This window comes from Cupressus sempervirens, chromosome 2 (genome assembly GCF_028749045.1).
Source record: "Cupressus sempervirens isolate cs-2001-9-10 chromosome 2, ASM2874904v1, whole genome shotgun sequence".
NCBI classification, from domain to species: Eukaryota; Viridiplantae; Streptophyta; class Pinopsida; order Cupressales; family Cupressaceae; genus Cupressus; species Cupressus sempervirens.
In genome coordinates, this window is record NC_143119.1 from 26,177,997 (window position 1) to 26,202,023 (window position 24,027).

Consider the following 24,027-nt stretch of genomic DNA (forward strand, 5'->3'; position numbering starts at 1 on the left):
TTTCTACACACATATCATGAAACTATTAAATACTTGATGAAAAAGTCTTCTATCTTAGGGCATTTAGCTAGATGGTTACTTCTCATGTAGGAATTTCATATCAAGATTGTTGGGAAAAGAAAATATAATGGCTAAGCTTCTATCTACTTTTAAGTTCTAGATGATCCAACAATAATTGGTGAGAGTTCCCTTGATGAACATCTCTTTTCCCTATCTACAAATAATCCTTGGTATGTTGACATTAAACAATGAGGTGACATTTAGAGAAGGGTCTAATTTCAAATGCAAGGCCCCTTTTCATGAAGAGAGGTTCAAGGATCCATGCCTAATTATTTACATAATAGTCAAATTTGTTAATAGTGACATACACTTATTCAGATTGTAAGTATCTACCAAGCTTATTGTATAGTTAATAGTTTTTGCCAAGCATTTCAGTTTTTGTTAAGCTCTACATTTGCTACTAAGTCCTTTGGACAAATTCCAATGTTTATCGAGTAGTTGTAGTTACTATGAAGATTAGCAATGTAAACTAAGCATCTTAGTGTATGTCGAGTTTACCAGTGCAAACTAAGTTTAGCAGTGCCTATCGAGTTTGCATTTTATGTGATGTGAGTCTAGTATTAATCGAGCTACTCAATTTTAACCAAGAGACTTAATTTATACTGAGCTCAAGGTGATAGTGTTTACCAATTCATATAATGTAAACCAAGAGACTCGATTGATATGACAAGTTTTGTAGTTTCTATCAATTCACTAGTGTAGACTGATTTCAAGACTACTTGGAAGTGATTAGTATGGACTGAGCTTCTATGTCTACCGAGTGCATGACAATGTTGAGCATTGATAGTAGATATCAAGTATCAAAACTTCACCAAGTCAGACTTCAGAGCCTGAGTGTCTACACTTGAGCTGACTTTGTAATATTTGTGTAAACTTGTATAGTGATTGACTCTGTAATTTGTATAATCAAATTGGTATATATGTAGTGTATTTTATCACATCTAATGTGTGTAGTAATGACACATATGTAATGTAATTTTGAGAGAAGAGTAGAAAGTACAAATTACAAAGTCTATAGTAGTATAAGGAGTAGCAAAGATTCATCTATCATAGCAAGGTGATTTGTACACTTAAAGTAATCTCATTTAGCAAACCAAGTTGTAGATCAAAATAGGTGGATTAGTCAAATCCCTTAACAAGGTAGACCTAATAGTCTTTTGTAAATCTCTTTACCGAGTGAATACTTCATTGTATTTGTGTAAATCCTTTCACAAGGTGGACCGAGTAGTACTTATTGCTCCTAACAAGGTAGATCATCAGAAGTGATCAATGTAAGCCTTAACAGACCAACTTTATACTACAATACTAAAGCTTGTGGGTATCATCCCTACCCTAGTTTTACTTTCTATTTGGAAGGTTTTTGGGTCACCAAATCTTTGTGTCAAAGTGTTATGAATGCTTTCACATTTTCAGTTTCTTATGCATACAATTAGTTCAGATTATATGTGAAGGATTAAATGCTAATTGGATTGTTGGATTAATAGTTAAAATTGTAGAAGTTTTAGAACTTACTAATTCACCCCTCCCCTCTTAGTAACTTAGCCTTCTTAAGAATATTTCCAACACTAATAGGATCTTGTTTGAAGTTTGGCTAAGGATCCTAAAGCATAATGCCAACCTATTTTTGGGAACCAGAACCCCATTTCATAAAATCCTTTGAGTTTCCTCATGACTCTTATAAAGCTATAGAATTGAGATAAATCCTTGAAGTCATAGTCAGGAACTCTAGGGTAACAAACATCAAATTATATTAGACAAAAATTCTCCAAATTGTATCTTGACTCTTGGAAGGGTGATTATTTTTTATCACAATCTTGTGAGGTTTTAGGGTAACCATCCATACTCAATCTCTTCACCAAACCCAAATCATGTCTCCAAATTGAATATTCAAAATATATGCTTTCTTTCAATTTGTCACCATTAATAATAAAAACAAAAACAAAAATCATAAAAGAAAATCCAAAAATGCCTCTCATATAAGCACCATCCCAAAAAGAAAATATAGCATAAAATCGTAGAAATCCCTCCATCGTCTAGTTGCACCAACCTCCAAAATGATACTTTTTTTATTTATCCTCCAAAAGAAGCACCAGATGAAGGAATAAAATATGTAAGAGATTATTTGAAAATAGTCAAAGTATACATATGAATAAGTTCTTTTGAAAGGATTACCAACATCAAACCAACTAATCATTCCAATTCTTAAACTCTCCTATTGTATGATTTAAAATGTACACCAAGCAAATGAATTCATACTTTCATTCAGAAATTGTTTTATATGTCTTTATTAATGTTAAGAGATTAAAATTTTATATAGAGAACTCTTATATCCAATACTTCATATGAAGAAATAAGGGAATAATTGATGGCATAGTAGTTCCTTCTTTTTAATCCTAGTTGGAAAGAACATTCTACTAAATAACCTCTTATAAAATGGTCAACATGTCTTTGTTGAAACGAAACAGTTGATGTATTAGGTGTTAGCATGAATGTTGATGATACTACATTGAGGGATTATCATAAGCATTGGAGAGTACTGACATGTTGCATTTGTCATTGTATTTGTCACTGATGTCAACATAGTAGTAAGTCTCTAAAGACTGGCAAAGTAGTAGGAGATCTTATTGATACAGACAATGGTTTCATTGTCTGATGATGTACAGCTAAGGACATGTACTACACTATCTCCTAATGATGTGGTTAAGTGCACAGAATCTTTATCAAAGGCATACAAAACTTGTACCTGATTTATGGAGAGTAGTATAGAAATAGAGTGCTTGATAACAACATTCTAATATTTGTTTGATATCTTATACCTAAGATGTAATGAAGAGATGCGCAGTTAGCCAGTGACAAAAGATAGTCGTATGGTGATGTCAATAAGTGTGCAAGAAATAGTATCACATGTGTGAGAATTTGTATAGACTATGAGCTAACAGTGTTATTGTAATTATAATTTAATTAATTATCTTATTATAATTAATTAGAAAAGCCTCAAAGCCAACTCAAAGAATTATTTTGAAGATATGGTATAAAGAAAAGATTTTTTCCTTGTTTGTAAAGAGTGTCAACTATTGTGTTATATGAAAAGTGCAAAAAGGAGTAAAGTGTTTACTAAATGTGTGCAAGCAATCTAAGGGATTATTAGATGCAAGTTTTGTAATCTACTTATAAGATCCAAAGGAGCAGAAGTCTAGTTGACAAGATAGAGATAGAGGAAGGAAGGAAAATTCATTTATATTATTTTGCAAGGAATAATACGAAGATCATTTGGATAGTGGGTTCATTGGTCTTAACCTTGAAGTTGTTTGGGTAGTGTGTCTAGTTGTCTTCCATAGCTCCTAACAAGGTTGGCACAACTCTTAACAAGGTTGGAATCTCTTAACAAGGATTGATATGTCTTAAATCTTGTTATAGACTCCTAACAAGTTTCATCCTCTAATGACGAATGTTTATATTAGTACATCATCTTGTGGGTACCATCCCCACAAGGGTTTTCCCTCTAATCAAGGGTTTTCCTAATTAACATATCTGGTGTTAATTGTGTATGAGTATCTTGTTGTGGATTCTAATAATATTTCTCATATGGTTAAAGTTTAATAAGGTTGATAATTGTGATATTAGTTGGATAACCGATTCACCCCCTCCCCCATCTCTCAATTATATTGGTGGACTATATATTCTAACATTAGGTTCATTCTTGTGTTATTATTAGCATTTATAAAAAAATTAGGTTAGTTTTTTCACAAACCTTTCCTTGTTCTTTGGCCTTCAAACCCAACATTCTCTTCCTCTTCAAACTCAATGACTATAGAAAAAATTAATTATATGGATGAAAAAAATTATAAATGGTTCTTGATGATTGAAAGGGAGATATGCACTCCTTAACTCCATGCTTCTTGAATCTTCCACATTGGAAACCTACAGTCAATCTATAATTTCTTCACTAAACTATTTAATATTTGTGGCATTTTTATAGGATATTATAATTTTAAATAAGGACACATTTTATTAGAACATATACAATGTCAAAAATAAAACTAAACATTACCCATATTGGCATAGAAATGAGAAAGAGAAAGAGTGGTGCACTCACATGTATCAAGTTGTTACATAGAAAATAGGAAAAGAGACACTTTTAGTCACTCACAAGGGAAATTTAAAAAAACCCTATTTGAGAACCTGTTAGGATAAGTTGACATCATCTATTGGCTATGCATTTTGTTTCAATAAGGACTAAATGTATCATTATTTGCAATCCGTAGTTTTTGACCATGAAAGAAACCCCAAGCTTCTAGCTCACCTTCCTAGCATTTTTGGGCTTTGAGTTTTGTGATTTCTTTCCCTCTTTGGCATAATATTTTTTGATTTGAGTTCATACATTACATTCTAATTTTTTTCCTTTTCTATGTTGATAAATTCCTTAAAATCATAAAATGTAGATGAAGAAACAAAATAGATGGCTAAGACAAACCACATTTTTGAGGTAAGCATTGTTGTTTTATCTCCAAATGGTATTCAAATGACTATCTTCAATTAGAAGAGTTATCTACATCACTCTTAATGCATAACACATCCTATGGTAAAACTTAGGCTCAAATCCTTACTCAAAAATTATTTTAAATGTATTGTAGCTAGATAAACACCTTGAGAAAGCTAGGATGAAGGTCGAGAGATGGTGTGTACTAAGGAGAAATGGAAAAACTTGGCATAATGGTGGTTAATAGTTTCTTCACCTATTAGATTGTATAACCTGACTCTTTTAGTGCCCAATGTTTTGGAGAAACAAAAGGATGTCACCAAAAAATGGGTCAATGTATGTGTTATATTACTACCCTCTGAATTACAAGGTACAACTCCCTTAGGATTTGCAATAATGAGCAATGAATATGACTTTCCTAGATCAAAGGTTTTTGATTGAATAAGCTCTTAACCTAAGAGTATTAAAGGCTAACCAAAATGTTTGTAGACACAAATAGTTTAGGAAAAATGGGTTGGGACAACCTATCACACCCAATGGAATGACTATAGTAGGTTATCTTGAGATTTTCTGACTCTTACACTTATTCTAAATGTAGATTAATTATCTAAATACAAAAGATGAAAGGAAGAAGACATGTGCATGAGGGAAAATGGAATTGCTTTAACTATTAGACTTGGATGCAATGGAATCCAACAAGTTACTAATAGATTCAACCACATTTATTATTTAATTCCCAATGAAACTATTTCTAACATGTCATGAAATAAACAAGAGGAGAAGTAGAACCATATGTGAAAAAGTAAATGGAATTACTTATACTGTAAATACCATGGTGAAATGGAATCCACGAGATGATCATAGAATCACATGTAATTGTCCTTCATCTCTCAATGTAGATCTAATCTATGGGTAATAAAACATGAAAAAAAAATTAGGTAATGGAATTATAGAGCCAATTCACCATCATGTTTGTCAACCTTTTTATTATTAAAAGAGTTTGCATTTATATTTTTTTGTCATCCCTCCATTCTAGTAGAGTAACAGTCACATAATAAAAAGAAGAATAGGAATAAAGCAAAAACATCTAATTTGTAGCATGTTATGGGCATGTCACATCTTTCCATCGATGATATTGACTTCACGACATTTCTAGAACATATGATGATTGTTTATCTTCATATTGCTTCAAGAACACTACGAAAATCTTCATTTTCTTCATGTTCTATTATTGGTGCCATATTCGTATAATTTGAATTCCAATGATTGCTATAAATTTGAATTATGGACATTGATCTTAAATTAATAATTAGGATTAAAACATAATCATGCTCTTTATTTTTCCTCGTGGCTTCTTATTATTCATCTAATATCTTCATTCAATGTGATGATGCAATCAATCAATTTTCATTGTTTTGTTGAGTTAACTAAAGGTTTTATTTAACCCCTCATGAACATGTGAACACCAATTATCATTCCTTCACAACTTCAACCGCAAGTTATGATTAACCCTTTATGATCATGTGATCTTTAGTCTGTTCATAGCTTCGCTACTTTAACTCATGATATATCTTTAACCCTAGCAACCATGCAATCCATGAATTTTCACTACTTTGCTACATTAACTGTGGGTTATCCTTAATCACTTTTGAACATATGGCAAGCATTAATCTTTTATATCTGATGGCCAAGAATGGAAGATCTTAACTCTTTTTTCTATTCTCCAATGTGGGTCCACCTGCTCCATGTGTCATGTTGTTTTCTCTGTACACCATCGCAACTTAGATTTCCATTGATTAGCACTGACTTGCGATGTTGTGACCGTTTCATACTTAACTACCAATATCACTTTTCACATGCTTGCATCTTGATCTTGAATGCTAGTATTAACCTTAGTGATGTTGTGATCACTGCCATGACTTAACTATTATATTTTTTTCACATCTTCGTAATGTTATTCTATGGTTAGCTTTAATTGCATGCAAACTTGTGAAAACTATTTGATTTAACTATTTCTTTTCATCATAGTTTCACAACTTAAACCCTTAACTCATTTTGTAACCTTGCATTAACAGCATGCAAATGTGCAAAAACTATTTGATTTAACTATTTTGTTTCATCACAGTTTTGCAACTTAAACTCTTAACTCATTTTGTAACCTTGCAAAGTTGTGTATGCTTGATTTCACTCTTTCATAATGCTAACCTTAGGGTATGACTAACCACTTGTGACATTGAAAATGTTGTTGATCTATTCTTCATCTAATGACTAGGAATCCACTTCTAAGAATGATTGACTTTCAACTAACTAGTGGTGTGTATTCTTTAAGTTGATTGACTTTTCCACTCATCCACGTAGACTGCTAAAACAAATTGATTTCTCTGCATTCTAAGCTTGATCACTAGTGATATCTTCCACTGAGATATGATTATTGCATATCTTTTTGTTTGAAATTATTTTGAATCTATAAATGATGAATCATTAGAGCTTACAAACCTTCCTCTCATCAAGGAGACACTTATGACTTCCCACCAAACCCTAAATAACCTATCGTTTGACCAGTGCAATACTTACATGATTTCTCACATGGGTTAGCTTGAAAGGGGGTGATGAGAAAAGAGTTCATCCTAAAGTCATTCTATACATGAACTCAAACTAGACATTGACTTGACTACAACTTAGAGCTAAAAGGATTGAAAATTGGGCAACAACTAGCTCTATCTAGTGATTTAAGCATGACAATGCTTAAAAGAATCCTAGCAATCTCTAGTTCCACACAACAAGGTGAAAACTTGGAAATGAAAAGAACATATAATCTAGGAAAGCAGAAACTAACAACCAATAAAGTGAACAACTAAGAAAAGCAGAAATACATGAAAGAAAAACCTACCAAACTAGCTACTATGTACAACTTACTTTAGATCCTAGCCATTATAAGAACACAATAGAGTTTCTCCAGTAGGATATGCCAACTTGAAAGAGTTGTTTTGATTTACTTGTATGATCTAAAATGGCCCTTTCCATAAAGACTAAAACTTAGAATGCATCTCTCTTGGTTCATGTCTCTTATCCCATAGCAAGACCAAATCACCTTCCATGAGTTTCCTGGGTCTTGCTCTTTTATCAAATAACCTTTTGGCTCTTCCCTAATGTTCACTAATTCTATCAACCATTTATTCCCTCTCTTCCTATAGCTTGGTGAGATACAAAATTCTCTTTTCTAATCCATCTTTGAGAACATCCTCTTCAATCACAAGTTTTCAATTTACATGCAGCAAGCTCTAGAGTCAATGGAAAATTAGCTTCCACTCCATAAACTAATTCAAAAGGTGAGATACCAATGGCTCTTTTAGGTGTGGTTCTATTAGCCCATAAAGCATCATGTATCTTCTTGTGCCAAATTTTTTGATTATATCAGACCAGTTTCTTCAAAATATTATTACTAGATTCAACCTGCCCATTTCCTTGAGGAAAATAATCAAATGAATGACCAACTTGAATACCATTATCATAAAAAAACTCAAGAATTTATTAGGAAGAAAAATAAGATGCATTATCCATTATCAATTTCATAGGAACTCCAAACTTGATCAATATATGTTCTTTGAGAAACTCACATACCACTTCTGATGAAGTCTTCTTTATTGGCTTGGCTTCAACCCATTTACTAAATAATTTTTGGTAGTTAGGATATAATAATGTCCTTGACTAGAAGGATGATTGATTAGGCCTATAAAATTCAAACCCCATCGATGGAAAGGAGTTTCAATCACTACTAGCCTAAGAGGTAAGGCAACTAGTTAAGGTTTACTAGTAAACATCTTACATTTCTCACAATTGGCGACCCACTTATCTACATCTTTAAACATGACAAGCCAATAGTAGCATTTCCTTAAGATTTGTAATGCAGTAATAGTAGAAGAGAAGTGTCCTCCAGATGCTTCATTATGAAAAGATTTTAAGAGATTTTCATGCTACTCCCTATCAACACATCTTAAAAATGTACCATCAATAGCTCTCTTATAAAAAAACATCATTATTTACATACTTTAAGGCCCTTGTTTTTAGATCTCTCCTTTTCTTAGCAGTAAATCTATTAGGGCACTCACCATATGTCAAAAAATATGCAATATTTGAAAACCTAGGATCTTGAAGACTTACCATAAGAACCTTTGGAGTATCTTTCTCACCAACTTGTTGATCTTCTGTTAAAGCTTTACAAAGTGCATTTTTCTCTTACTTTTTTAGTTGGCTTAATCTTAATATCATACTCTTGGACCTTTGCTATTGAAGCTCCTCAATTATGGCAACCAACTTCTTGTTGTGTCAAGATACTTTTAACTGCAAAATCTGGCACATAAATCACTGAATGAGAATGCGAAATATAAAACCAAAAAAATTTAAATGCTCTCACCACTACATACACATGTTTCTCCATTTATGAGTATCTCAATTCTTGATTTTTGGCATACTCATAAAATCAATTGGGGATTGTATCCCATCTTTATTTTCGTACATCAATTTAGCCAACATGGTATGTTCTGATGCATAACAATATATGATGAATTCTTTAGTATAATCTAGATAAACAAGAATAGAAGCTTTAGCAATAGCACCTTTGATGTCTTCAAAAGCCCTCTTTCCAATATCAATTTGTTTGAAAGTTTTATTATGCTTCATCATATCAATTATACACTTAACTATTTCTAAAAAATTAAGCACAAACATCCTTAAGAAATTTACCTAGCCAAACAAAGACTTTACCCTAGTTTTTCTCAATGGTAGACTTAATTGTTGAATGGCTTTAACTCTATCTAGATCAATCTTGATGCACAAGCATCTAGTGGTGTAAGGGTAATCTTGTATCACCCAAAAAAATATTCTTAGAGATAGTTTATGTTTAATGTGTTTTCATTTATAGATACCCATTTGGGTGAAATAAAGGTCCCAACTCTCACAGTTGCACTATTAGTTTTTTGGGTTAGAGTTTTTAAGCACCTTGGGATATGTGTAAAAGCAAAAAATGAGTTATTTTGTAATTGAGAAAAAATTATGATGATTTAGAGGGTGTAAGTTGGAGGGATGATTATACTTGTAATTTCAAATGCTCCAAAAAAAGAATCAGGTCAAAAGGCTTTACAGTTAGAAAGTTATCATAGTTTTAAATTTCTTGGAGACCTCCTAAGCGTGCTTCAAAGTTAGATTTGAGGCACTAAATAGCCTCATATGGGGAAAAAAATGGGTGATGAGAAAATCTTGTCCATAGGGCTATAGAGCACTTTGAGAATTTTCTAGAAATGTAAACAGTTTGTCAATTGGAGTCCCAGTTCAAAAGTTATGCCTCCCAAAAGTTGGACTACCATTTCTGGATTCTTCTAATTTTACACCAACTTCTAACGTGACTTTTGGAACCTTCCGTTTTGGTAGTGGATGCTAACTGGCATATTCTAGAATGTATTCCTAGCCCTAAACCATTTGTGGCTTATTTAAGAACACTTCTAGCATTATAAAGGCAGTTCTTAGTAGAGTTAGAGAGAAGGTATTGTGGGGAGGATTTCTTTCTCCAGAATCATACAATTGTAAGCCCATAGGAAATTTTTCATTGATAATAATATTTCCCTTTTCCTATGTGTTCATTATAGTCTTTGTTTTTGTTTCCATCAAGTGCTATCAGAGTAGGTTTTCCTGAGTGTGTAGATAGAGCACTGACTGTGAGGTAGTTTGCACAAAGATTGTGTGGTTGTGGGTTTGAGACAAGAAGATGCCTCCATGAAGTGAACATGGTGGAAGGGCCAAAATTTCTACTCCTAAGGTCAGAGTCCTCCAAAGAAAAGTTCAAGAATTTTAGGAGGAGATCCACAAAGGAATAAATGTTGCTGCAGGTGACGAAAGTGAGGAAGAAAATGAAGAAGAAGAAAATATTGGACAGGAAGGGGAAGGTGATGAAGAAGTCCTAATTCAAGCAAGGAGAGGCTTTTTCGGGCCATTTATAAGCTTGTAAAAAGACCTAAAATTGATGTGGATATGTTTTTAGGAAATCTAAACCTAGATAAGTTGATCGACTGGATCAATGAACTAGAGGAGTATTTTGAGTACGAGGATATTAGGGACCCAGATAGGGTTAAATTTGCAAAGGCCAAAATGAAAGGCGATGCCAAAATCTAGTGGCAAGAGATTCAGCTAGAAATAAATAGAAGAGGAAAGGAGAAAATCACAAGATAGGATTGCATGGTGCACAAATTAAAGAAGTAGTTCATTCCTATTGATTACGAGCTTGATTTGTTCAAGAAAATGTAGGGATTAAAGAAAGCAAGAAAATCTATCTAGGAATATATGGAGGAATTTTATCAACTTCTTATTAGGGCAAGGCATGTAGAAGCAAATAAGGAGAAGGTTTCCCATTACCTTAGTGGGCTATGATCTAGCATTCAGGAGGAGTTAAGTCTGGTTAGAATGACTAGCATTGAAGAAGCATATCAATTTTCCCTGTGAGTTGAAGAGAAGCTAAATAAAAGGTTTGAAGGAAGACAAAGAGGGCATGGTCAAGGAGGAAGGGGCAATAGTAGTTCATTTGAAGGCCACAATGAGACCCAAAAGAAAAATGAAGATGTGGGTACTAGTAGAAACAAGAGAAATGAGGGTTTCAACCACTCCTGTGATCAAAACTTTGGAGATCAGAGAGGAAGAGGAAGAGGACATGGACAAGGATCAAGAAGAGGAGGCTTTTTTGGTACTTATTTTCATTTCAATGAAGAAGGTCATCCTACCTTTGAATGCCCTTAATGACAAGGAAGGATAGATAGGAGAGCTAATGGTCAAGCAAGGATTGCTCATGTGGATGACGATGCATAGTCATCGTATTCAAAGGATGCAGAAAGAGGAAAGGTTCTAGTAAATGAAAAGGTCTTTTTAAGTGGTGATACTAAACCTAGACAAAGGAGGAGTTTGTTTCATACCAGGTGCAAGTGCAAGGATAAGTGTTGTGATGTGATTGTTGATGGTGGAAGCACTAACAACTTGGTGTCTAAGGAGATGGTCTCTAAGCTAAAGCTCAAGAGGGAGAAACAACCCCAACCCTATCAGATTGCTTGGGTGAAGGATGATCATAAGGTCCTAGTCAGTGAACAATGTTTGGTAAAGTTCAAGATTGGGAGTTACCATGATGAAGTTCTCTGTGACATTATTCCAATGGATGTCTATCATTTATTGTTGGGAAGATCGTGGAAATTTGATTGGCATGTTGTACATGATGATCATGCAAATACATACTCTCTAAAAAAGGATGGAGTTCACCACAAACTGAAGCCCTTGATAAAGGATAGTGAAAAGGTATGTAGTAGTGCTAGGATATGTCTTGTTGATCGAAAAAAAAAATTGGATGGTATGAAACATCAATGTATGTGTTATGCTTTGATTACTAGAAAAGATAAGGAAGGTAGTAGTAAAATTCCACTAGAAATTTTAGGCCTATTGAGTATGGAGATGTCATCTCTGATAATGTTCCAGAAGGGTTGCCACTAGTAAGGCAAATCAATCATCAGATAGATTTAATCCCTAGAGCCAGTTTGCCTAACAAGGCTGCCATAGGATGACTCCTATTGAAATTGAGGAGCTAAACAAACAAGTTCAAGAGCTATTGCAGAAGGGGTTGATTTGAGAGAGCATGAGTCCATGTGTAATACCTATAGCACTAGCACCAAAGAAGAATGAAGAGTGGAGAATGTGCACAAATTCTCGAGCTATAAATAGAATAACCATCAAGTATTGGTTTCCTTTGCCAAGAATGGATGATCTTATGGATTTCTTGAGTGGAGCTCAGTACTTCACAAAGATACATCTCAAGAGTGGCTATCCCCAGATATAGATACGAGAGGGAGATGAGTGGAAGACTGCATTCAACAACAAGGAGGGTCTATATGAGTGGTAGTCATGCCTTTTGGACTAACCAACATGCCAAGCACCTTCATGCGGCTTATCAATGAGGTACTAAAGAAATTCTTGGAAAAAATTGTTATTGTCTATTTGGATGATATTTTAATTTTTAGCAAGACTTTGGATGAACATTTATTGCACATTCATAGAGTCCTTGAAAGGTTGAGGGAAGAGAAAATGTTGATTAATTTGAAGAAGTGTAGCTTTGTAAAAATAGGGTTAGTCTACTTTGGGGTTTGTTGTATCATCTGAGGGTCTCAAAATGTAGGGCCCATTTGTCGTTGCACCAAAAGCCATGACTGTTAGTGAACATGGAACACCACATAATTAACCACCTGTGGGCAAGGGAGCGCGTCGCATCACCCAACAATCTCCCCCTCGACGTGCATACCAGGTGCTTACGCGGGTCGGGAAGGCACCGGGGAGATTTGAACCCATGACCAGGCCAAAACCAGGCTCTGATACCAATTGTAGGGCCCATTTGCCGTTGCACCAAAAGCCATGACTGTTAGTGAACATGGAACACCACATAATTAACCACCTGTGGGCAGGGGAGCGCGTCGCATCACCCAACACAAAATGGATCCAGAGAAGGTAAAAGCCATCTTGGAATGGCCTACTCCAAGGTCTACTACTAAGGTGAGATTATTTCATGGTCTGGTTAGTTTTTAGAGGAAGTTCATTAGGAATTTTAGTGGCATATGTGCACCCCTAACTAAAACAATAAGGGGGGATAGAAAAGAGTTCAAGTGGAATACAGCAACCGCAAGGAGTTTTGAATTGTTGAAGAAGAAGGTGACAGAACAACCTGTGTTGGTACTTCTTGATTTTAATAAAGTGTTCCAGGTAGATTGTGATGCTAGTGGCAATTCTATTAGGGTTGTACTGAGCTAAGAAGGTAAGCCTATTGTATATTTTAGTGAAAAATTGAATAATGCAAAGAAGTATTTTGTTTATTATTAGGAGTTCTATGCAATTATTCAGGCCTTAAAGAAATGAAGGCATTATTTATTGCCAAAAGAATTTTTCTTGTATACTAATCACCAGGCGTTGCAGTACCTAAATAGCTAAGGTAAATTGAACTAGAGACATTTGAAGTGGGTAGAGTTCATGTAGAGCTATACATTTGTGTTGAAACATAGAAGTGGAAGGTCTAATAGGGTTGCAGATGCATCGAGTAGGAGACAGTTGTTGTTGGCAGTAATGCAAGTTGAAGTGGTTGGGTTCGATGAACTCAAGAATCTATACCCTAAGAATCCTGATTTTGTTGAAGCATGGAAAGCTTATAGAGTGTTCGTCTGATTTTTCACAGTATAGAGAAAATCTGAAATTTTGGTGAAAAATCATTTAGGTCAATAGATTATGTAGATTAGGGTTTCATTCCTTATATTTTTCAAATTTTAGGTTACCCTAGTCATGCCCTGATTCATGTGTTGTTGAATTCTATTAAATTCTCAAGGTTTGTCTCTCAACACATCCATTGAAATACCCTAAGTGTGAAAAAAATCCTAGGTCTCCTTTCGAATTTTTGAAAAGATTTGTAAAGCGCGTAAACATTGCCCTTTACGGTCTTACAATGTAGGGTTTCACGTAAGAGTGGGATGCCATCTGTAAGAGCTTTCTGGTGTTACGATGATAAGGTAACTCATACAAACATAAAGGAGGAATAAAAATAAGATAAGAGGCATTATAGTGCCACAGGTAAAGCCTTAAGCATATGACCAGAGGATAGATATATAAAGAATTACAATGTCCTGGGTAATGAAGTGAGCAGAGCAACATAAAGAAGTTTTTTATGGTTTCCGCCGATATATTTGTGTGTGAGTATAAAGGGTAAAGATAAGGTTATAGCAAGGGTTTTACACACATACAAGGAATCTTTGACATGAAAGAGTGAAGATGTCGGTTGAGAAGGTTTGAGATTCTATGGTGTAAAGGGTCATGTAAAGGAGTAAAGGAAATTTCAATGTAGTGTTTAAAAAAGCCCTAACACTTTTGAAGCATTACCAAAAGAACATAAAAGCTTCCCAAAGGTGTTTTTGAGGTTACAAATATTAAAAGACCTTGACTTAGCATAAGAGTGGAAGACCAGAGTTTGAAAAGAAAGCTGCTAAAGTGTCTTGCCAGTTCAGAAAAAAGACAAAATCACCATAGCAGAGTAAAATAAAACATTAAAGAGGACATCAAGGTTGAATTTCACTATTGATATCCCTTGATGTCAGCCTAAGAAGGTGGTATTAAATGCTCATGCATGTAGAATTAATTAAAAAGATGGTGGAATAAATGATTAAAACATAAATATTTAATTGAACATCCAGAATATTGCCACTCTAAAGAAATTATGTTCTTGCTCTAAAACTTTTATCCAAGCATACATAGCCTCATGATTTATGTGTTGCTATGCAAAAAAATTTAAGTATAATTTGGAGAAAAGATGGCTGATAGGGAGGTCGAAGAGGTTCCTAAAGAAGAGGTCGAGGTTGAAGATGAGGGTGACAATGTTGTAGAAGTCACAGTAGAAGGCAAAAGGAAGAAGGGTGTCACCAAAACTAAGAAGAAATCGAGGGTTAGAAAGCCCAACAAGCATGCTGAAGATTGGTCAAAACTTCATCCAGGATTGTCAAATGCTATTTCAGCAAATGACCACATATTTAAAGACCCTTATTTCTTGGTTAGGGATGCACAATGCCCTAGAAGTGATGGCTTCAATATATTCCTGTATTTCTATCAGAACTAAATTGAAAACATACCAGTCTATAACCCATGGAATAGAAACATGGCAAAGCTAATATTTCTAGAAGTGTTTTTTGATGTAGACCTATTGAAAGCATTGATAAATTCCTACAATCCATGTCACTAGGACATTTCAAATGCACAATGGGAGTTTTTTATGCACACTAGATAGAACTTCTTTTATAGAAGCTTTTGGATTGGAAGGGCAGATGGATGTGCCTATTGATCTTGAAGACTTGTAGAGGAAATTTGGGAGCAATAAGACCTACTTTGTAAACAATGTCATGTTGCCCCACATCCCTTATAATGTGAAAAAGGAAAGGATGATTCCAAAGAAGGTGGGGGATTTTTTGCCCTTGAGCAGATTCAAGAATTATTTCAAGAACACAATATATGGGCTGCACAAAGTTCTAGGAAGTGATGGTGCAGAGGATTGTGTCTATGGTTCTCTATTCTTGATGGCATGTGATATATAGGATCCTTTCCACCATAAAGAAAATGATTATGTGGCTCTTATCATGGACAGCATGCACAATCAGCTTGTCAATGCAAAGAAGGGAGAAATGAAGAATTTCAAGTTCCACCATTACTCATTGTTGATGCACCTTATCCTATATCACAACATTGGTTACATCAGCTTGGACTTCATTGATCAAACCTCTAATGAATTTGGTGAGTTACATGTGCAACTATGGACTCGCATTTGGGATAAAAACTTTCATTATTCAAATGCACTTATATTTTTTAATTTATTCAATTCTCTTATCATGAGGAAATTGGACCATACTTTCTTTAGGGCACCAAATGTTTTGAAAACTTTGCTTAGGCCCTCATTTTTAGATGAGAAAACCAAAATAGATCATAACTGGGGAAGCATCTTTTTTTTCAAAGAGTATATATTGATGAGAGTATATGCATGCGTATAACCCCCTCACCTTCTACCTAAATATTTACCCCCTAGATTGGCCATTATTGAATTCTTTTGGCAATTTTTATTGATGAATAAAGAAAGGATCCCTCCTTCTCTGTATAAGCCTACTTTTGTTTGTAGAACCTTTAATGTGGGAGATTTTGAGATAGGAAAGAATGCGTATGAGGAGTTGAGTGAGTACCTAGGTGAGTACAAATTTGCTCCTGGGCCTTACAGGATGTATGACCCTGACAACTACATTACCAATGAGGTCAAAGCCATTAAGGGATACATCCTACCTCCAAGCAAGCCAATCCTTGTAGAGAATTTAATTGCTAATATAGTAGCAATAGGGGAGGCTGATGAGCTAATAAAGAAGTATGAGGAGATAAGGAAGGTAGAGGAGGCTTTGAAAAGGACCAACCCTAACTTTAAGGGTTTTTATACAGAGGTTCCATACCTTGGTAACTTGAGAGAAATGGTGGAAAATTTTGATTATATCATGTCACAAATGCCATATGAGCCAAAGGGAGAGGAAGCCACTGTGAACAGAGAATCCCCTAAGCCAAATATATAGTTGGAGGTTGAGTTGGAGGAGGAACAACCATCAACTTCAACTTGGGTGCCCAAAGGAAATAAAAGGAAAAATACAATACACATCCCAGAGAGGGTCGTAACCATAGCCTTACAAGTGATGCCAGGAAATAGTGAGTATTTTTCTAATATTAGGCAAAATTATTTACATCAAAGGGCTATAGAGGCAGGAAATTCCCCTACTGATCTCTAGATTGCAACATCAAGATTGGATGACAAGCTCATTCAATCTAAAAATTTCATGGAAGATGATGATTTCATTAAATCATCAGAGTTTAAAACTTTTCTTTACAAAATAAAACAAAATGAGCTCACATTGAGTCTCATGCCAAGAGAGGATCTAGAGAAGAACAAAGAGTTAGTTGAAAAACTATTAGCCTATGATCCTAAGAGTGAGACAATGACCCCTGCAGAAGCCAAGGAGTTGGTACATAGGAGTGGTATGATTCTAATACCACATTTGGATATTGAGAGAGCTTTTCTTCTAGACCAAATGAGAAGACAAGACAAGGCCATCAATTATGAAGCCACTAGCAGTGAAGGATTAAATAGAGAGTTAGGATTTAACATAGACACAAAAACCCTAGTAGTTTGGAGTGTGGCCCCTCACACCAAAAAGCCCAAAATGATGGATATATAGGAAACTACATAGGGCAACATGATTGTGTGGACATTGGAGAACACTACTGGGAAATAAATCTCTAGCTTGGTCAAACACTTTTCTCTCATGAATGAGGTAAAGGTGGATGAAATTGAGGATAAGCTAGCTATAGTGTGCAACGAGTGTCCTGACATCAAAAAACTATATGAAAAGGAGCTCAAAATGAGTCATGTACAAAAATAGAGAATAGAAGAGTTGGAGGGGAAAATTCAAAGTCTAGAAGCAAAAATAGTTTCTCTCAAAGAACAACTCAAGGCAGCAGTTAAGGAAGAACATGCACCTAGGTAGGTGGAAGAAGAAAGACATACTATAGAGGCAAAGGCCCAAACAGAGGAGATACCTATAGGGGTAACAGTGCCAATACCTATGGTAAGTGTGGAAATAGAGGCTCCTCAATCTGACAATGTAACCAAGAAAAGTGTTATGATGAATGTATTAAGCCATAGAATAAGCACTTTGAAAAGAATATCTCAAGATGCTTATAATGCATTCATAAATATACAATCTACAAAGCTAGTATGCAAGGATGCAATTGGATGGCTTGAGCCAATTTTTCAACAATGGGGACCATATGTGCAATTCTTTGATAGATTGATACCCTTGTTAGCCAAAAAGCTAGATCTCCTAGATAAAGTTATTGTTGTAAAGGAGGGTATGGACAAGGTGAAAGACCTATTGCAATTTTTCATAGGGAAACTAGTAGCCATAAAAAATAAAATGAAAGTATTAACAAGTGGTTTTCACTCTTTAATTCTTTTTGTTCTTGATTCTGATAGCAAAGTGAAGAATTTCAATGAATGGTCTGGTTCTTTTGACCATATTGTAGACTTTCCACAGGTGGCATCCATTTTCAAAGATGATATTGATGAGTGTATTTTCAATGAATTTATTGACACCCTATTCAAGATTGAAACTGAAATGAATAGGTTTACTACAGAGGGGAAGGTGATTACTAATGCTAGGTGGCAGAAGTCTATTAATGAACTAGGAAAAACAAAGACTTGTGAATGGCCCACCAAGAGAGAAGTTATTGTCTCGAAAGCAATCGCAGAGATAAAAGCTTTACCAATAGGGAGAAGTTAGAGAAAAGGACAAAGTTGAAGATTTTATGCTCTAGTTGTCATCTGGAACTGCTTTTCTTTGTTTCTTTTGAATTAAGGTGTCCAGATATTTTTGAAAAAATTATTTTACTCATTGTTGTAAAAGGACACATGTCAATCACAATTTCCCTTTGCTTGTTGCAACTCATGTTATAAAAATGAGTTTTCAAGGCATTATGAGGGTTCAAAATTTTGTATGTTTTCAGTTTTCAAGAAAGTACATTCGATCCAGTCATATGTAGTTGTTTTGAGTTTATTTTGAGTCATGTACTTTTTTGATGACAAATAGAAATACAAAATCAATATGATTCTCTGGGTTCTTTACTGAGTTTCTATCGATTATTGTATTAGTCAGCAAAAAGGATAATACAAAGGGGTATTTACATCAGATCTGTGTCACTATTTTCTATCTCCATTTCATAAGTTTATTAATTTTGAGGTCATATGAATAATGTTCATTTGATTGAATGCATTTTGGATGGGATGTATATTGGTTCTATTGTTGCTTTTAATTCAATGGATTATGTAAATGCTTCAATAAATCAATAGATTTCATGAGTTTATGAAGACGCTATCATGTAAGAATGGAAATAGGTGATTATAGTTGATAGATTCAATTACAAGTTAATTGAACAAGATCTTTTGCCAATAAGTGGCTCATTGTTCCCAATGGATAAGGTATTGGTCATATAAATCAGAGATGATTGAGAGTAAATTCTACCTCTACATGTCAAAACAATTATAAATTCAAGGTCATATTTACTCTATTTTGTTCAAGGTTGTAATTATAGTCACCACTCATTTACATTTAGTTTTTTGACTTTTAGGTAGCTGCTATTTCCAGGAATACTTGTAAACTTTAGGAGAATTATGACCAGATCTACTTATAGGGGATGCATATAGATTTGAGAGCTTTCAAAGAAATTGGTAAACTGTGTATATGCGTAAGGGTAGAAGATGAGAATCAAAATGAAACTAAGATAATTTCATACAATAGTTTGCATTAGAATCATCCCTAGCTATACCCACCTTTTTTTAGTAGATCCTAAAGAGTAGGAAACCATCCTTGGTTTCGTTTAAGTTGGGTACAAATGATCTACTTGTGTAATTGATTATAGGAATTGGCTAGTCTTTAGATTATTTGAGCATTATCATTCTGGTATTCAGCATTTTGTTGCTCAATAGTTTCAAACACCAAGATAAAGAACCTATTATTATACACAGAACTAGGTGGCTAGATTATTTGATTTAGGATGGTATGTTGTTCAAGGGTAGTCAATTATGCATTTAAAGAAGTTCCATGAGGGAAAACTTGATCAAAGAGAAGCACAGTGGGGGGATGGCAAGACACTTTGGTCAAGATAAGACCATTTCCATTCTTAGAGAACATTATTTTTGGCCTCAAATATCACAAGATGTGAAGAAGTTTGTGCAGAGTTTTCAAGTATGTCAGGCAGCTAAAGGATTTAGTCACAATACTGGACTCTATCAACCACTACCTATTTCATTGAAGCCATGGGAGGACATAAGCCTGGATTTTTTTCTTTGATTGTTGAGGACACAAAGGAGTAATGACTCAGTACTTATGGTAGTTGATAGGTTCTCCAAGATGGCACATTTCATTCCATGCCACAAGACTCATGATGTTGTACATATTGCAGATTTTCTTTTCAAAGAGGTGGTGAGACTAGATGGTCTCCCAAAGAGTATTGTTTCCAATAGAGATACTAAATTTTTGGGGTATATCTAGAGGACTTTGTGGAAGAAGTTCAGGATAGAATTGAAGTTCAGTTCTACACATCATCCACAGACTAATGGATAGACAGAAGTGGTAAATAGAAGTTTGGGCAATTTGCTGAAGTTTTTAGTGGGAGATAAGCCCAAGGCATGGGATTTGATTCTACCACAAGTAGAATTTTCTTATTATAATTCTGTAAATAGGAGTACTAGCAGATCACCATTCCAAATTGTGTATGGCAGTAGCCCAAGGACTACACTAGAATTAAGGAAGATGGAGCAAGGGGAGAGGACAAGTGTCAAGGCAGAAGAATTTGTTAAACATGTCAAGAGCCTACATGAGGAGGTCCATGCACACATTACCAAGATGAACCAATAGTATAAAGCTAGGGCTGATCAAAGGAGGAGACATAAGGAATTCCAAGTAGGGGATCTAGTTATGGTACACTTATGAAAGGAACAATTTTCAGTGGGTACTTACAACAAGTTGAAGATGAAGAAATTTGGCCCTTGCAAAATTTTGAAGAAACATGACTAGGGAAATGCATATGAGGTGGAGTTACTAGATGGGATTCACATTTCTTCTATCTTCAACATTGTAGACTTAACAGAATATCATGATGATGGTGCAGATGAGGGGTTGATGCTGGAGCCATGTCCAATTCCTACTTTTAAGAAGGAGGAGATAGAAGAGATTCTAGATAGTCATGTGGGCAAGAGTACCAAAAATAGGTAGTATGAGGAGTACCTAGTGAAGTGGAATGGACGATCAATAGAAGACTCAACTTAGATATCAGCAGTAGAGGTTTCCCATTTGGGTTTTCCTCTACCAACCATAAAGTGACAAGGTCACTTTTCAATCTACCTTGCATGTCTGATGTAGGAGCATCCAATGGTGTAAGGGAAATCCTATATCACCCAAAAAAAAAATTCTTAGAGATAGTTTTTGTTTAATGTGTTTTCATTTCTGGATACCCATTTGGGTCAAATAAAGGTTCCAACTCTCATAGTTCACTATTAGTTTTCTGTGTTTGACTTTTTAAGTACCTTCGAATATGTGTAAAAGCATAAAATGAGCTATTCTATAATTGAGCCAAAATTATGATGAGTTAGAGGGTGTAATTTTGAGGGGTGATTATACATTTAATTTCAAACACTCCAGAAAAAGAATCAAGTCAAAAGGCTTTATGGTTGGAAAGTTATCGTAGTTTTAAATTTATTTGAGACCTCCTAAGAGAACTTCAAAGTTATATTTGAGGCACTAAATGGCACTGTACAAGGCCAAAAAATGGGGGACAAGCAATGTTCATCCATAGGGCTATAGAGCACTTCGAGAGCTTTTTGGAAATGTAAACGATTCATTAATCAGAGTCCCGATTCAAAAGTTATGCCTCCTAGAAGTTGGACTACCATTTTTGGATTCTTCTAATTTTACATTGACTTCTATTGTGACTTCTAGAACCTTTTTTTTTGGCGGTGGATTCCAACTAGCATATTCTAGAATGTATTCCTAACCCTAAACCATTTGGGGCTTATTTAAGAACACTTTTGACATTGTAAAGGTAGTTCTCAGTGGAGCTAGAGAGAAGGTATTGTGCAGAGGATTTCTTTCCCCAGAATCATACTATTGTAAACCCATAGGGCATTTTTCATTGATAATAATATTTCCCTTTTCTTGTGTGTTCATTCTAGTCTTTGTTTGTGTTTCCATCAAATCTTTACTCCTTGAGCTACAATATAACCAAGTAATTTACCCTCTATTACATAGAACATTGATTTCTTGGGATTCAATGAGACACCATGATCTTTACACCTTTGAAGCACTCTTTCTAGGGCTTTGATGTGATATTTTCTCTTCTTGGACAAGACTATCAAATTATCAAGGTATATGACAATGATTTTATCCTTCAAATCACTAAAAACTAAATTAATTGTACACTGAAATGTTGCACCTGCATTAATTAAGCCAAAAGGAATTCTATTATATGCAAAAGCACCCCACAGTGTGGTGAAGGGTGTCTTGAATTGATTTACCTCATCTACTTGAATCTTATTATATCCTAAAAATCCATCCAACATGGACATCATTTATGACCTTGCAACAATCTACAATAGATGATCCATATTGGGAAGAGAAAAGTATCTTTGAGAGATGCCTAATTTAGGTTTTAAAATCCACACAAATCCTTATCTCTCCATTTTTCTTCGTCACCAACATAATGTTAGCAACCCAAGTAGAGTGATGAATAGGATATATAATCCTATCCTATAGCATTTTGTCAATTTCCATGAAGATTGCTCCTTCAACTATAGGGTTATAGTTCCTTCATTTCTGTTTGAATATTGTTTCCTCTGTTTAAGAGGGATTTCGTGTTTAAATTTCCCATCCAAAAAAATTTTTAGATCCTCATAGCTCCAACCAAATACATCTTGAAATTAAATGAGTAATTTTTTTGATCTCTATCCTCTCCTTTTGTGTGCAACACTTTCCTATGTTTATCATTTTTGGACTAATCTTTGTCCCATATTAATTCCATCATACTCACCACAAGCTTTTCCTTTTTTATCTGTTTCTCTCTTAACGTGTGCATCATGTCTATCAAAAATCTTTTCTAAAGAAATTAGATGAGGTGGAATCTTATTAGCTTTCAACTAAATCACTTTTGGCTCTGGTTTCCTTTTGCCATCTATTACTGGATCACCACTTGAATTAGTATTTCCTTCAAAATACAAACCTGCAAAAGTTTTAGCCCCTTTAATGAATTGTTGTATGTGTTCATCATCTTCAAAAACCTACCAAGAATCTTCATTATCAAGAATATTGGACCTAAATAGAACTTCCACTTCATAGATTTGATCTTTGAAATCAGGATGTGGTAGGAGCAAAGATGCAAAACTACTAAAAAATATACTCTTGAATTGAATTCCCTTAGTACTAATATAATTGAGAAAGCATCCAAATTTTCAATTTCATCCCACATCTTATTATGATAGTGTTTGCAATCTTGATTACTTTACTGCATATTGGTTTATGACTTGTCTCACCACCAATTTTACATCTCCTTGAGCTATGAGTATTTTGACTCCTTTTTGTTTCATTGCAATTATGCCAAGGAGAAAGGCTTCATACTCTGCAATATTGTTAGTATTCTTAAAATCTAACTTGTATCCTAAGAAGGTCATTTCCTTACTAGGTGACCTAAGTACTACTCTTGCACTTGAACCAACATTGGCATAACTGCCATCAAATTCTTAAATCCACACCTATTCAACATTATCTAGCTCCGGTTTTTCTTGAATGTTAGAATTATTGAAACTATGTTTCTTGATATAATACTTGAGACCTAGGATCATTTGATTTTAGGACAATAAACTCTACCTTTTTCTTCTAGTTCTAGTTTCTCCTTCTTTTTCCCAATTGGAATAATAGCATAGGACTGGTCTAGTTTTATCTTGCCCCCCATGTCTTTGTAGAAACTTCTGCTTAAGAGCATGTGATAACTTTCAAGGATGTCTGCCACTAGGATTGTGATTTTTTGTCTTTTAGAAAGATAGGCAACAAGAGCAACTTGAGCATATTTTATTTGTCCCCCTAAGTCTATGATGCAATTACTCAACCTATTTCCATTGATAAACAAGGAAATGTAGAAAGGATCCAGTTTTCCATTTGGAGAGGTGGCTAAGACAATGGATTTTTCTTCTTGGGGCAATTTAGGTAAGACAAAATCTTCATCAAATAAAGAAGTTCCACTAGTACTATCTTTGTTTTGATGATCATCATTAGAATTAATACTAACCATTCCTCCATCTTTATTATTAC